At 42.0% G+C, this 16,204-nt stretch overlaps 1 protein-coding gene across 6 annotated transcripts in view; it reads left to right on the top strand.

Moving 5' to 3' along the window:
* Nucleotides 1-16,204, top strand: part of EXTL3 (exostosin like glycosyltransferase 3) — a 159,347-nt gene that overhangs the window by 38,596 nt on the left and 104,547 nt on the right. The gene's annotated exons all lie outside the window — the stretch shown is intronic.

Below are 16,204 nucleotides of genomic sequence, written 5' to 3' on the forward strand. Positions count from 1 at the left end.
TTGGTCTCATCTTCCTGGATCCCTTCTTCCATGGCAGTTCTGCCCTGGGACCCCTACTCTCCCTGTACCCATCTTCTTGGAATTCTTTTGGTTCCAAGTGACAGAACCCAAACTCATGGTTTTGTTGGTAGTGGTGTTTTGCTTGGTTGGTTGTAACAGCCAAGCAAAGGGATAGTTGAGTTTATGGAGCTATTTATGGTTGCACAATTAACTCCATAAACTCAACCAACTAAAACACCACTACCAACGAACCCTATGACAAAGGAAATGCATTATTTCACGCACTTGAAAATCCTGAGGTAGATCTGTGATATCTGGCCCAGAGACATAAAGTAAGGTCGTCATGCTCAGCCTCCCTCTGCCTGTCTCTTGGCTTGTTTTCCTCTGTTCGCTCCACTGTCAGGCAGCCTCTTTCCAAGTGATGGCAAAATGCCTGCCAGCATCTCCAAGCTGAGACCCAGTCCTTTTAGCAAACACAAGACAATCTTCTACCCAATTTCTTAAGCTGGAAGTCTAGGATTCTTTTGTTTTGTTTTGTTTTTTTGAGACGGAGTTTTGCTCTTATCACCCAGGCTGGAGTGCAGTGGTGCAATCTCAGCTCACTGCAGTCTCTGCCTCCCGGGTTCAAGCGATTCTTCTGTCTCAGCCTCCTGAGTAGCTGAGATTACAGGCATGTGCCACCATGGCTGGCTAATTTTGTATTTTTAGTACAGACGGGGTCTCACTATGTTTGCCAAGTTGGTCTTGAACTCCTGACCTCAGGTGATCTGCCCACCTCAACCTCCCAAAGTACTGGGATTACAGGTGTGAGCCACTGAGCCTGGCTAGGAATAATTTTTTTTTTTTTTTTTTGAGATGGAGCCTCACTCTGTCACCCAGGCTGGAGTGCAATGGCGTGTTCTTGGCTCACCACAACCTCCAACTCCCAGGTTCACGCAATTCTCCTGCCTCAGCCTCCCAAGTAGCAGGGACTACAGGCACCCACCACCACACCTGGCTAATTTTTGTATTTTTAGTAGAGACAGGTTTTCACCATGTTGGTCTGGCTCCTCTTGAACTCCTGACCTTGTGATTCGCCTGCCTCGGCCTCCCAAAGTGCTGGGATTACAGGCGTGAGCCACCGCGCCTGGCCAGGAATCATTTTTGACTCCTCTTCCCCAACATCGGCTTAGTCACCAAGTCCAGTCCCGGGTTCTCAATCTCTCTGCGTCCCTGCTGCCAATAATCTAATTCAGGTCACTGTCCTTTGTCTCCATCCCTGTCCGACCTCCGGGGGTTTCCTGCCTCAGGTTCTGCTGCTCTGCAGTCCGCTCTTCCCGTCACAGCTGGGACCATCTTTTGAAAACGTAAATCTGGTCCCATCCCTTCGATATACAAAGCACCCATTAGCAGGAAGCTGAAGCAAAACTCCGTGTTATGTTTTCTGAAAGGTGCTGCCTGCTGTGGCTCCTGCCTGCCCCTGCCTGCCTACCTCTTTTTACTTCCCCTCTTGGTCCCTGTGGTTTGGCCTCTGATGCCAGATGAGCCACTCCCTCCACCTGAACCGTTCCTCTCCTGAGTCCCTCCTGACAGCTGCTTTTTGGGTTGCAAGTTAGACATAACTTCACCGAGGACAGCCTTTCATACTGAAGTATGTATATACTCTTCCTGTTAGAACATTCTACTTTTTCCATCTTAGCACTTATCACCCTTTCTTGTAATTGCTTGTTAAATCACCCATGGGCGCAGTGGCTCATGCCTGTAATCCCAGCACTTTGGGAGGCCAAGGTGGGCAGATCACTTGAGGTCAGGGGTTCTAGACCAGCCCAGCCAACATGGCAAAACCCTGTCTCTACTAAAAATACAATTAGCCAAGCGTGGTGGTGCATGCTTGTAATCCCAGCTACTTGGGAGGCTGAAGCACGAGAATCACTTGAACCTGGGAGGCAGAGGTTGCAGTGAGCTGAGATTATACCACTGCACTCCAGCCTGAGCAACACAGTAAGACTCTGTCTCAAAAAAAGAAGAAAAAAAAAATCCATACCCCTCTGCAGACTCTAAGGTTCATGAGTGCAGATATTTGCTTTATTTTGTGAAATATCCCCAATATTACAAAGTAGAACTCAATATGTATTTGTTGACTTGTACCATAAAATGAGATGCAATTGTATTAGTGGTTTTCCAATTCTCTTCTAGATTTTAGAATTTAGATTGATTCCATAAACTGGAAAAATCTAAAAATATAATACCTATTCTTTCTCTTTATTTATGTGCTTATGGTTCCCCCTTAACAAACGGTAAAGTTTGAGAATTGAAAAGATCTTAGTAAAATCTAGCACTAATTCACTTCATTTGACAGCTTAGGAAGGGGAGGCTCAGAGGGTCTCCATAACTTGCACAAACCACAGGGCTATTTATGGTTGCATAATTAGATCCATAAACTCAAACTCAGAGCCCCCGACTTTCAGTCCAGGGCTTCACCATGGTATTAACACTTTTATTAGCACTTTTATGTATTTTTAACTTAATTATTTTTTTGAGACAAGGTCTTGCTTTGTTGCCCAGGCTGGAGTGGAGTGGTGCAATCATAGCTCACTGCAGCTTCGACCTCCTGGGCTCAAGCAGTTCTCCTGCCTCAGCCTCCCAAGTAGATGGGACCACAGGCATGTGCCACTACACCTGGCTAATTTTTATATTTTTGTGGAGATGGGGTCTCAATATGTTACCCAGGCTGATCTCAAACTCCTGGGCTCATGTGATCCTCCCGTCTCAGTCTCCCAAAGTGCTGGGATTATAGGCGTGAGCCACTACGCCCGGCTGTTATTAGCACTTTTAACAGACTAGTGTAGTATGATTTTTTTTTTGTATTAATACAAAGGAATCTTATTGCTTATAGCCTCACGTTTTACTTTTTAAAATGTACTTTTGGATCCTGTACATCTCGATAGATTTTCAGAAGGAAAATCACTCCCAGGTCTGTAGACGCCTGTGTATTCTCTAAGGTTCTGTGCTCCACGGGTCGGGTTAATACCTAACACATTGCTCACAAAGAGCCAGATATTACACATTGTATTCAGTTCTCCTACAGTTTCACCTCAGAAGGATAATGACTGAGTAGATGCCATCTGGATTTGATGATCTGGGGAATGCTTATGTTATGTAAAAGAAGTAACAGACTGGTTTAACTCTTTGTATTAACCGTTCCCTATTGCTTCTGTGAAGTTACAGGACTCACTGTTAACTTCACAGGGGCAATGGAGCAGTCCATTATGAAACATGAGCTTGAAAGCTCTTTCTATAAGTTAAGGTTTGGAAAAGACCGAGCAAGAGTAACACTTGAAAAATAATTATTTTAGAATTGGGTATGGATTAAAAAGCAAATATTGGGAAAAAGTATTTAATTTATTTTTTTTTAAACGGAGTCTCACTCTTTCCTCCAGGCTGGAGTGCAGTGGCATAATCTCAGCTCACTTCAACCTCCGCCTCCCGAGCTAAAGCGATTCTCCGGCCTCAGCCTCCGGAGTAGCTGGGATTACAGGCGTGTGCCACCACGCCTAATTTTTGTATTTTTAGTAGAGATGGGGTTTCACCATGTTGGTCAGGCTGGTCTCAAACTCCTGACCTCAAGTGATCCACCCCCTCCCCGACCCCCTCCGCCGCGTGGCTTCCCAAAGTACTGGGATTACAGGTGTGAGCCATGGCGCCTGGCCATAACTTTATTTTAAATTAAATTTAAATTTGATTTAATTTAATTTATTTATTTGTTTTTCTTGAGACGGAGTCTCGCTCTGTCACCCAGGCTGGAGTGCAGTGGCGTGATCTTGGCTCACTGCAAGCTCTGCCTCCCGGGTTCATGCCATTCTCCTGCCTCAGCCTCCCAAGTAGCTGGGACTACAGGTGCCCAATACCACGCCCAGCTAATTTTTTGTATTTTTAGTAGAGACGGAGTTTCACTGTGTTAGCCAGGATGGTCTGAATCTCCTGACCTTGTTATCTGCCCGCGTCGGCCTCCCAAAGTGCTGGGATTACAGGCGTGAGCCACCGTGCCCGGCCTTTTTTAATTTTTAATTAAAAATTTAGGCCAGGCACAGTGGTTCATGCCTGTAAATTCTAACACTTTGAGAAGCCTAGGCAGGCAGATTGCTTGAGTCCAGGAGTTCGAGACCAGCCTGGACAACATGGTGAAACCCCATCTCTATTTAAAAAAATACAAAATTAGCAGGGCATGGGGACATGCACCTGTGGTCCCAGCCACTTGGGAAACTGAGGCAGGACAATCGCTTGGGCCCAGGAGGTAAAGGCTGCAGTGAGCCAAGATTGCACCACTACACTCTAGCCTGGGTGACAGTGAAACACTGTCTCAAAAAAAAAATAAAAAAAAATTAGGGCTAGGTGTGGTAGCTCATACCTGTAATCCCAGCACTTTGGGAGGCTGAGGTGGGAGGATTGCATGAGCCCAGGAGTTCGAGGCTGCAGTGAGCTCTGATTGTGCCACTGTACTCCAGTCTGGGAGACAGAGCAAGACCCTAGCATTACAAAAGAAATGTTTTAAGGAAACCAAAAGTGGAACCGATTGACCAATATATTATGAAACTCCAATGAATTGACCTATTCCAAAAGGAAATTCCTTGGCCACAGATTGCAAGTAAGTGTTCTTCAGGTGTTATTTTTTACTGTTAACTTTTTTTTTACCTTGAAATTTTATTTTAAAAATTGGCATGCAGAAAATTGACTTTTGGGATATATAGTTATAGACATTTTAATTTTAAATTTAGCATGTAGAAACTACTTTTAAAATGACTTTTATATAAATGTTGAGTAGATGCAAAAGAAAATGTGCAATACAGGTGTAGGGTACAGAAATAATAACACGGTGGGCCAGGCGCGCTGGTTCATGCCTGTAATCCCAGCACTTTGGGAGACCGAGGCAGATGGATCACCTGAGGGCAGGAGTTGGAGACCATCCTGGCCAACATGGTGAAACCCCATCTCTACTAAAAAGACAAAAATTAGCCAGGTGTGGTGGTGGGTGCCTGTAATTCCAGCTACTCAAGAGGCTGAGGCAGAAGAATCGCTTGAACCTGGGAGGTGGAGGTTGCAGTGAGCCGAGATTGAGCCACTTCACTCCAGCCTGGGTGACAGAGCAAGACTCCATCTCAAAAAACAAAAAAAAAGAAATAACACCACGGTGAATCCTGTGTACTCATCAACCATTTTAAGAACATAATGGCTTGTCTTAGAGGCCCCCATTGGCCCATTCTACTCCCTTTCTTCCCCCTAAAAAGTAACCACTGTCCTGAATTTTGAACCTATCATTCTCCTGCTTTCTTTTTTTTTCCTTTTTTCTTTTTTTTTTTTTTTTTTTGAGACGGAGTCTCGCTCTTTCGCCCAGGCCGGACTGCAGTGGTGCTATCTTGGCTCACTGCAAGCTCTGCCTCCCGGGTTTACGCCATTCTCCTGCCTCAGCCTCCCGAGTAGCTGGGACTACAGGCGCCTGCTACCACACCCGGCTAATTTTTTTTTGTATTTTTAGTAGAGGTGGGGTTTCACCGTGTTAGCCAGGATGGTCTCGATCTCCTGACCTCGTGATCCGCCCGCCTCGGCCTCCCAAAGTGCTGGTATTACAGGCGTGAGCCACCGCGCCTGGCCTCTCCTGCTTTCTTTTATTACATGCATTTGTATTTCTTAACAATATAGGTTTTGTTTTTGTTTTATGATACAGGGTCTTGCCTTGTCACCCAAGCTGGAGTACAGTGTCACAATCACAGCTCACTGTAGGTTCAACCTCTCCGGCTTAAGTGAACCTCCCACCTGAGCCTCCCGAGTAGCTGGGACCACAGGTGGGCACCACCACGCCTAGCTAATTTTTAAATTTTTGTAGAGATAGGGTCTCACTGTGTTGCCCAGGCTGGTCTCAAACTCCTGGGATAAAGTGGTCCTCTGCCTCGGCCTCCCAAAATGCTGGGATTATGGGCATGAGTCATTGTGCCCAGCCTAAGCAATATGTTTTTAAAACATTTTTACAGTTTGATTTTTTTTTTAGCTTGACTTTTAGATGAATGAAATTATACTATTTGCATACTTATGAGCCTTTTTTTTTGCTCAATATTATGTTTTTGAGATTGATTCATTAAAGATGGATGTGATTCATTTATTTAGAGTAGTACTCTATTATATAAAGATATCACAATTATCAGTTTCACTATTGGACATTTAGGACGTTTCAAGTTTTTCTTTTTTGCTAGTGAATCAGTGCCGCTATGAACATTACTCTGGGCTTATGCTTGGACATAGAATCTCTGGAGTACAGTCTCAACTGTTAATTCAAAATAAAATGTTTGGCCCAGTGCGGTGCCTCACACCTGTAATCCCAGCACTTTGGGAGGCCAAGACAGGAGGATCACTAGAGGCCACGAGTGTGAGACCAGCCTGGTCAAGAGAGTGAGACCCCATCTCTACAAAAATTTTGAAAATTAGCCAGGCACAGTGGTTCACGCCTATAATCTCAGCACTTTGGAAGCTCGAGGTGGGAGGATTGCTTAAGCCCAGGAGTGCAAGGCTGCAGTGAGCTATGATGGACAGAGCAAGACCCTGTCTCTAAAAAATAAAATTTAAAAGTAAATTAAAATGTTCAATGTATCTTTTCGTTATGATTCCTTGCTTCAACTGATTATTTCAGTTAATAGAACTACCTACTCTCCTACTGTATGTACGTGGGCTTCTTCTATGCTTCTGAATCTTTTCGTTTATTATAATTTTGCTTTTGAAATGAATTTTAAGCTTCTTAAGGACTAGTACTGGACCTATGGATTTCACATCTCTTAGATCTTACCATGGTGCCTGATGCAATGTTCCGTATACGCCTCTGGTGATGGAGTTTTATTTCCCTTGCTATTGGTCAGGCCAACTAGTCTTTCTCATTTTGGGTTAACATTATCATATTGTTTTCATCTTTTCTCCTCCTTTCTTTTCTTCTTAATTTGGGGGACATTGTTTCTTCTGAAAAGGGGAGTGAGAAAGGGAATAATAGAAGGAACTGCTCAACCAGTCTCTCCTGGGGGCCTGCACTGTATTTGTCATGGTACTTGACACTAAAAAAGAAACAAACATGAAATGAAAGACAAGTTTAAAATATATTTAAAACAGATGTTTGTGCTTTAATTTAAAAATTCCAAATGCAACCCTTTGACCCCGCAAGTCTACTTCTGGAAATCTATCTTATGGAAATAATTAAAACTCGTGCAAAAACATTTAGGTCTAACATGTTCATCTCAGCCTTGTTTATAATGGAGAAGAATTAGAAACAAGTTTTCAACCATGGGGATTTAACACATAAGTACAATGGAATTCCTCTGTTAAAAATAATATATATACTGACATAGATATTTATGATTTATTAATTGGAAAACGAGCTATAATGTACAGTGTCATCCTATTTTTGTAAAAGACAAATGTATGACAATGACTAGGAGGATGGTCACAAAGAATGTATGCTGGTAATGAAATTAAATTTTTTTTGCTTATCTGTGTTTTAAACTTTTCTACAATAAACCTTTATTTTTTATTTTAACCACTTGTAGTCTTACCATAAAATAAGCCTTTCTAAAGTTATTCTCTCTGTTTTTTTCTTTTTTTAAGAGATGGGGTCTTGCTATGTATCCCAGGCTGGTCTCAAACTCCTGGGCTCAAGCAATCTACCCACCTTGGCCTCCTGAAGTGCTAGGATTACAAGCATGAGCCACTGCACCTGGACTTTTTTTTTTTTTTAAAGTTATTCTCTTATTGATTGATTGATTGATTGATCGAGACAGGGTCTTGCTCTGTCACCCAGGCTGGAGTGTGGTGTTGTGATCATGGCTCACTGCAGCCTCAACTTCTCAGGCTCCGGAGATCCTCCCACCTCAGACTCCTGAGTAGCTGGGACCACAGGCGTGCGCCACCACACTGGGCTAATTTTTGTATGTTTGGTAGAGATGGGCTTTGCCATGTTGCTCATTCTGGTCTTGAACTCCTGGGCTCAAGCGATCTACCTGCCTCGGCTTCCCAAAGTGTTGGGATTATAGGCCTGAGCCACTGTGCCCAGCCTAAAGTTATTCTTAAAAACTACTCTAGCCACCAGAGCTTATATTAATGTAATTATTTTATATAGTTCTTTTTCCTCAGAAGTAATCAATTACAAATAAATAACTGTTAATAGTTGAGATCTTGTGAAAAGGAACACATTTCTTTTACCTTCTTGCGTTGATAACACTTTTTCCATAGCTGCAGTGGGTTCCGAATCCATAGCTATGTTAAGTTAGAGCCTTGTGAGAACAGGTGACTTGGACTTTGTTTATGGTTGACATACTAATTCTCTTTATAACCTTGGCATATTTACTTTTCTGCTTTTTGTCCAGCAACTCTCTGTGAAATGTGGAGAATGCCTTTCTCGTTACTACCCTAGCAGATGTATTAAAAGTCTCCGGGGGACTCCCCTCCTGGAATGAAACATGGTCCATCTTGGCCAGCCAGGGTAACCTTTCAGGTTACCTTGTAACTTCCAGTGTAACTGCTACGCGCATTCACTAAATTGTTAAGTTAAATCTGAATCATTACTTGTTCATTAATTCAACAGATATCTGAATATTGACAGCCTGGGTTCACATGCCAGCTTAGCTATTTAACTCTGTGAGCTTGGGGAAGTCAGTTAATTTCTCTGGGCTGCCGTTTCCTCATTTGTAAAATGAATAGTATGAATACATAATTGTTGTAAGGATTAAATGAGATACAAAATGCATCACGCCTAGCACCATAGTAAATTCTCAACAAATTACAGCTAAGTGCCAAGTACTGAGCTTTAAGCCCCATTCATTCAGCATACACTAAGTGAATCTTACTGTGGGCCAGTGTTCTAGGCACTTGGTTACTTCAGTGAACAAAACAGAGAAAAATCTCTGTTCTTGTGAGGCTTACATTCAAGCAGATGCAAACATGAAATAAACTGTATTCTAATCCACGGCTGTTGCTAATAAGCATTCCTATTAATTTAGTTCTTTTTTTTTTTTTTTTTTGAGACAGAGTTTTGCTCTTGTCGTCCAGGCTGGAGTGCGATGGCATGATCTCGGCTCACTACAACCTCCTCTTCCTGGGTTCAAGCCATTGTCCTCCCTCATCCTCCCTAGTAGCTGGGATTACAGGTTCCCGCCACCATGCCCAATGAATTTTTTTTATTTAGTAGAGACGGGGGTTTCACCATGTTGTCCAGGCTGGTCTCGAACTCCTGACCTCAGGTGATCCACCTGCCTCAGCCTCCCAAAGTGTTGGGATTACAGGCCTCAATTTAGTTCTTTTTATGTGACAGCCACTGTGTGGAATGATTGCCTGCATAATCACTCATACATAATCTCATTTTCTCATTAACTGTGTGAGGCAGGGATTCCTGTTGTCATCTGACGGTATGGCAGCTGAGCATCAGAGAGGTTATGTTAAGTTCAGGAGACAAGCCAGTGGAGCAGATGGTATTCAAACCCAGGCTGTCTGTCTCTAAAGTTCACGCCTGATCCCTGCACATTGGGAGTCTCGCTTTCAGCCTCTGTGTGAGGCTGTCATTTTTGCTGATGGTTCTTTTCTGACATTCTTGCCAACACTTTTTTCTAGGCAGCAGAAGCTGTCGGGGAAAGAAATTTGAGTTTTCCTCTTTTATATTAAAGTATTTAATTATCTCTGCAGGAAATGATCGGAGAAGGCATAAATGACAGCTCTGCTTAGAATGTTTCTTTGAATCAATCAGGAATTGCAGGTGACTCTCCTCAGTGTGTGGAAAAGAGGTCTCAATTAGAAGGAGAAGTCGGGGTGCAGCCTTGAGGGGGCACTAGATGGGTTGGTGGTGGGGGCACTAGATGGGTTGGGGGTGGGTTGGGGGTGGGAGACCATCAGTGGAGGTCCTTTGATGCTGGTCATGCTACCTGGCTAGGGTGAAGAAATCCAAGAGTTGACGCCTCCTGTACACTGCACAGTGTTGTATGAATATTGGATAATGGATTGGTCCAGCACCTTTACTGTATTTATTCTTTACTGATTATTTCTCTGTTCTTTGCCTACTGGTTTCTTATGTCTTTCTGATGCTGAGTTTCCATACAGGTAGGAGTTTGTTTTGGGCCCCTTTGGTTGATTGGTCTGGTTATCTATTTCTGGGCTAATACTGTACAGTCTAAATACTATACTTTGTAATTTTGGATTTTTTTTCCTGGCCCTGAGTCTTTCGGAAAGGTGTGGTTCCTCAGCTCCTCCAGCTCCCCCATATCCCTCTTCCTCTGCCAGTCTGCAGTTGCCCAACCCTCTGGAATGTTCATGTCCTCCAGAGGTAATGTTGAATAAGTCCCGCACAAATTTTAAAAATTATCGTTTGGAGATATTTCAAGTATTCAGAAAAGTATGAAGAATAACATCTCGTAGTCACTACTTATCTTTGACACATCATAACATTCTGCCTTTTGGCTCCAGATCCTTTTTTTAAATAATAAGAGAAAAAGTCATGAACACCCACTATGCACCACTTCCAATTTCACTCTCCTCCCTCCCTCCCTCCCTTCCAGAGGCCACTACTGTCCTGAGTGAGGTGTGTGTCATTACAGGGCATGCTGTCCTCCTGTTACTACATATGCATGCACAGATCATAAGGCACATTCTTTTATTTTTTTAATCTATTTTTATTAGAGAGAGGGTTTTGCTATGTTGCCAAGGCTGGACTCAAACTCCTGGGCTCAAGGGATCCTCCCACCTCAGCATCCTGTTAGCTGGGACTGTAGGCATGCACCACCACACCCAGCTAAGGTTTGTTTTGGTTTGTTTGTTTGTTTGTTGAGACAGAGTCTTACTCTGTCGCTCAGGCTGGAGTGCAGTGGTACAATCTCGGCTCACTGCAACCTCTGCCTCCGGGTTCAAGAAATTCTCCTGCCTCTGCCTCCTGAGTAGCTGGGATTACAGATGCCCGCCACCGCTCCCAGCTAAAGTTTTTTTGTTTTTGTTTTATAGAGCCAGGACAGGATCTTACTATATTGCCTAGGCTGGACTTGAACTCCTGGGCTCAAGTGAGCTTTCTTCCTCTGCCTCCCAAGTAGCTGGGAATACAGGCATATGCCACTGTGCTCCACATAAGTCATATTCATGTGTCATTTCCTTGTACCTGTATGCAATTGTTCCTCTAGGGTATTTATCTAGAGCTGCAATTGCTGGGCTTAGTGAGTGCACACTGATCTGGTCAAATTTCTCTCCACAATGCTTGTCCCAGTCGATGGTGTATATGACAGCTTTTGCTTCTCCTCTGTCTCTACCATGCTTACTACTGTTGGCTGACTTAAATTTTTTGCCAATCTGATGCCTGTGAAATTGTGTCTCGTAATTGTTTGTACATGCCTTATTACTAATGAAGTTGAGCATCTTATGTTTATTGGCCATTTGCACCTCCTCCTTGTTGAATGATCTGTTCATATTCTTTGCTTTTTTGTCTGTTGTGTCATCATTTTTCTGATTGGTTGAAGTAGTTATTTATATATTCTGGTTACTAAACTTTTCCAGCCATGTGCCATGCAGGTATCTTCTCCAAGTCTCTTGCTTGTTTGTTTCTTTACTTTGTCTATGGTATATTTCAGTGTGTAGATAAGTTTAATTTTAATGTAGTCAGCCATTTCACAATAATTTCTTTGTGGTTTATGCCTTCAAGTCTTATTCTAAAAATTCTTCCTCTTCTCCCAAATCATGTATACATTATTCTATGTTTTCTTTCTTAAATTCTATAAAGTTTTGATTTTTTTTACATCAAGCTATAAGCAGTAAGGTAATCCAAAATATAGATGTTGTTGAAAGCCCGGGCACGGTGGGTCACACCTGTAATTCCAGCACTTTGGGAGGCTGAGGCAGGCGGATCACCTGAGTTCAGGATTTGAGACCAGCCTGGCCAACATGGTGAAACCCCATCTCTACTAAAAATACAAAAATTAGCTGAGTGTGGTGGCACACACCTGTAATCCCAGCTACTCTGGAGGGTGAGGCAGGAGAATTGCTTGAACCCAGGAGGCGGAGGTTTCAGTGAGCCGAGATTGCACCACTGCACTCCAGCCGGGGTAACAGAGTGAGACTCTGTCTCAGGAAAAAAAAAAAAAAAAAAAAAAAAAAAAAATCCAGATGTTGTCTAAGGCCTCTCTTTACCTCTCCCCAATTTCACAATTTATTCTGTGATTGGTGTGAAGTAGAGGTCCATTTTTCTTTTCTTTTTAATATGGATAATTGATTGGTTCAGCACCTTTATTGTATTTCTTTATTATTATTATTATTATTTTGAGACAGAGTCTTGCTCTGTCCAGGCTGGAGTGCAGTGGCGCGATATCAGCTCACTGCAACCTCTGCCTCCTGGGTTCAAGCGATTCTCCTGCCTCAGCCTCCCGAGCAGCTGGGATTACAGGTACGCGCCACCATACCTGGCTAATTTTTGTATTTGTAGTAGAGACGGGGTTTCACCATGTTGGGCCAGGCTGGTCCCAAACTGCTGACCTTGTGATCTGCTCACCTCAGCCTCCCAAAGTGCTGGGATTACAGGCATGAGCCACTGTGCCCGGCCTGTATTTATTCTTTACTGATTATTTCTCTATTCTTTCCCTACTAGTTTCTTATGTCCGTCTGATGCCAAGTTTCCATACAGGTAGGAGTTGGTTTTGGGCCCCTTTAGTTGATTGATCTAGTTATCTATTCTGGGCTAATATTATACAGTCTAAATACCATACCTTGTTAAAAGCCTTGATATCTCGTAGGGATAACAAGGCCTACCTTCTTTTTCTTTTTTCAAATTTACTTCTTATTATTTTCAGTTCTTTGTTTTTCCATATGTATTTTAGAATCAGCTTATCTAGTACAGGTTGAGTCTCCCTTATGTGAAAAGCGTGGGACCAGAAGTGTTTCAAATTTTCTTTTTCTCCTTCTTTTCACAGGTGTTGAATGTTTCAGATTTTTGATTTTTTGGATTTTGGAATATTTGCACTGTTACCGGGTTAAGCACCCCTAATCCCAAACTGCAAAATCCAGAATGCTGCAATGAGCATGTCCTTTGAGTGCCATGTCGTTGCTCAAAAGTTTCGGATTTTGGATTTTCAGATTTGGGATGCTCAATCTGTACCTTTAAAAACAGAATACATAATCCTGAGTATTTTCCTAGGCTTCATCTAGACCACCATGCTGCTGTTTGCACTAGACCCTGTGACATTATCCTTCCTGATAAGCTTTCAGAACAGTTTCTTCTGTTTTTTTCAAAGACAGGGTCTAACTTTGTCCCCCACGCTGGAGTGCAGTGGCACTATCATGGCTCACTGCAGCCTCGAACTCCTAGGCTCAGGCAATCTTCCCGCCTCAGACTCCAGAATAACTAGTACTACAGGCATGTGCCACCACACGCGGCTAATTTTTTATTTTTTGTAGAGACATGCTCTCCTTATGTTGCCCAGGCTAATCTCAAACTCCTGGGCTCAAGTGATCCTCCTGCCTCAGCCTTCCAAAGTGCTGGGATTATAAGCATGAGCCACCATGCCTGACCAGCAACAGTCTCTAATTCCTGTATTCATAGGTCATTTTGCACATATTACTTTTTTCTTAAAAAATGTGTTGAAATACATATAACATAAAATTTCCCATTTAAGCCACTTTTGTGTATAACTCAGTGGTGTTCATTACATTCATAATCTGTGCAAGCATCACTACTCTGACAAAACTCTCTTCCCATTAACCAAGGTTAATAACTCCCAATTCCTTTCTCCTCCCAGCTTCTGGCAACTACCATTAGACTTCTGTATCTATGAATTAGCGTCTCTTCCTATATGTGGAATCATACAGTATGGTCCTTTTGTGTCTAGCCTCTTTCATTTAGCATGTCTTCAAGGTCCATCCACATTGTAGCATGCATCAGAGCTTAATTTTGATGGCTGAATAATATTCCATTGTGTGTGTGTGTGTGTGTGTGTGTGTGTGTGTATGTGTGTATGTATATGTATACTGAACCACGTTTTGTTTCTTCCCATGTTGGGCATTTCAGTTGTTTCTAGCTTTTGGCTCTGGTGAATAATACCTCAATGAACATTGGTGTGCAAGTATTTGCCTGAGTCCTTTTTACTTCTTCTGGGTGTTTTCATAGGAGTGAAGTTGCTGGATCATATGGTAATTCTATGTTTAACTTCTTGAGGAACCGCCAAACTGTTTTCCACAGTGGTTGCGTCGCTACATTCCCACCAGCAATGTACAAAGGTTCCCATTTTTCCACATCCTCTTCAACATTTGCTATTTTCCTTTAAAAAAAATTATAGCCTGGTGTTGTGGCTCATGCCTGTAAACCCAGCATTTTTGGAGGCCAAGGTGGGAGGATTGCTTGAGCCCAGGAGTTCCAGGCCAGCCCGCGCAACACAGGGAGACCCCATAGCTACAAAAAAAAAAATTATCTGGCTGTGGTGGTGCATGCCTATGGACTCAGCTACTCAAGAGGCTGAGGTGGGAGGATCACTTGACCCCAGGAGGTGGAGGCTGCAGTAAGCCATGATCGTGCCACTGCACTGTAGCCCAGACGACAAAGTGAGATCCTGTCTCAAAAAATATATATAGATATATTTATATATAGCCATATGTATATATATATAGCCATCTTAGGTGTGAAATGCTATCTCATTATGGTTTTCATTTGCATTTCCTTAATGATTAGCAATGTTGAGCATCTTTTCCTGTGTTTATTGGTCATTTGTGTATCTTCTTTGGAGAAATGTCTGTTCAAGCTCTTTGTCCTCTTTTTCTCCCCACTGTATTGTTTTTTAGAGTAGTTTTTAAGTTAACAGCAAAACTGAGCAGAAAGTAGAGAATTCCCATATACCTCTCACCTCCACACATGCATAGGCTGACCCACATTCAACATCCCTCATCAGAGTGGTACATCTAATACAATTGATTAACCAAATTGACATATCATTAGCACCCAGAATGCATATTTACGTTAGAGGTCACTCTTGGTGTTGGTATGCAAGTTTTGATGAGTGTATAATGACATGAATCCACATGATAGTAGCATATAGAATAGTTTTACTGCCCTAAAAATCCTCTGTGCTCATCCTATTCATTTCTTCCTTCCTGCTAATCCCTCCCTTTGCACATTTTAAAATGGGATTGTTTTCGTGTTGTTCAGTTGTAGGAGTTTTTTACGTATTCTGGACATCAAACCCTTATTGGATATATGATTTATACCTATTTTCTCCCATTCTGTGGATTGTGTTTTTACTCTCTTGATAGTGTTCACTGATGCATACAAGTTTTTTATTTTCAAAAAGTTTAGTTTATCTATATATTCTTTTGTTACCTGTGCTTTTTAAGTGTCATACTTAAGAAACCATTGCCTAATCTAAGACCATGCAGATTTGCCCCATGTATTCTTTTAAGAGTTTTATAGTTCTGCCTCTTAAATTTAGGCTTTTGATTCACCATTAGTTTTTATATATGGTATAGGGTAAGGGTCTAACTTCATTTCGCATGTGGATATCCAGTTTCTTCAGCACCATTTGTTGAAAACACTCTCTTTTTCCCGTTGAGTGGCCTTGACACTCTTGCTGAAATCAATTGACTATAGACATTTGGGTTTATTTCTGGGTTCTAAATTTTATTCCATTGGTTGATATGTCTATTTTTATGCCAGCACCACACTTAGTGCTGTTTTGATTACACTTTTTTGATTACTGTAGCTTTGTAATACGTTTTGAAATCAGAACATGTGAGCCCTCCAACTTTGTTTTTCTTTTTCAAGATTATTTTTGGCTATTTTGAGTCTCTTAATTCTTTATGAATTTTAGAATGGGATTTTTCATTTCTGCAAAAGATGCTCTTGAGATTTTGATAGGGATTGCATTGGATCTGTATAAAGCTTTGGATAGTATTCTCATCCTAACAATATTAAGTCTTCCAATCCATGAACATGGGATGTCTTTCAATTTATTTGGGTCTTGTTAAAATTTCTTTTGGAAATGTTTTATATTTTTTCACTAATTACATTTTAAGTTAGTTGTTTGCTGATGCTCTCTAGGAAGACAGTAGCATATCTCTAGAATATAAGAGGATCTTTCTGAGATGCTGAGTCTTATAAAGTTTAGCTAAAAAGGGAGAAAGCAGTATTTATTTTTAATACCAGAATTGGTTTCCCCAGTCATGGTTTTTGAGAATCATTAAACAAGGT

Source organism: Pan paniscus, chromosome 7, assembly GCF_029289425.2.
Source record: "Pan paniscus chromosome 7, NHGRI_mPanPan1-v2.0_pri, whole genome shotgun sequence".
Taxonomy (NCBI): Eukaryota; Metazoa; Chordata; class Mammalia; order Primates; family Hominidae; genus Pan; species Pan paniscus.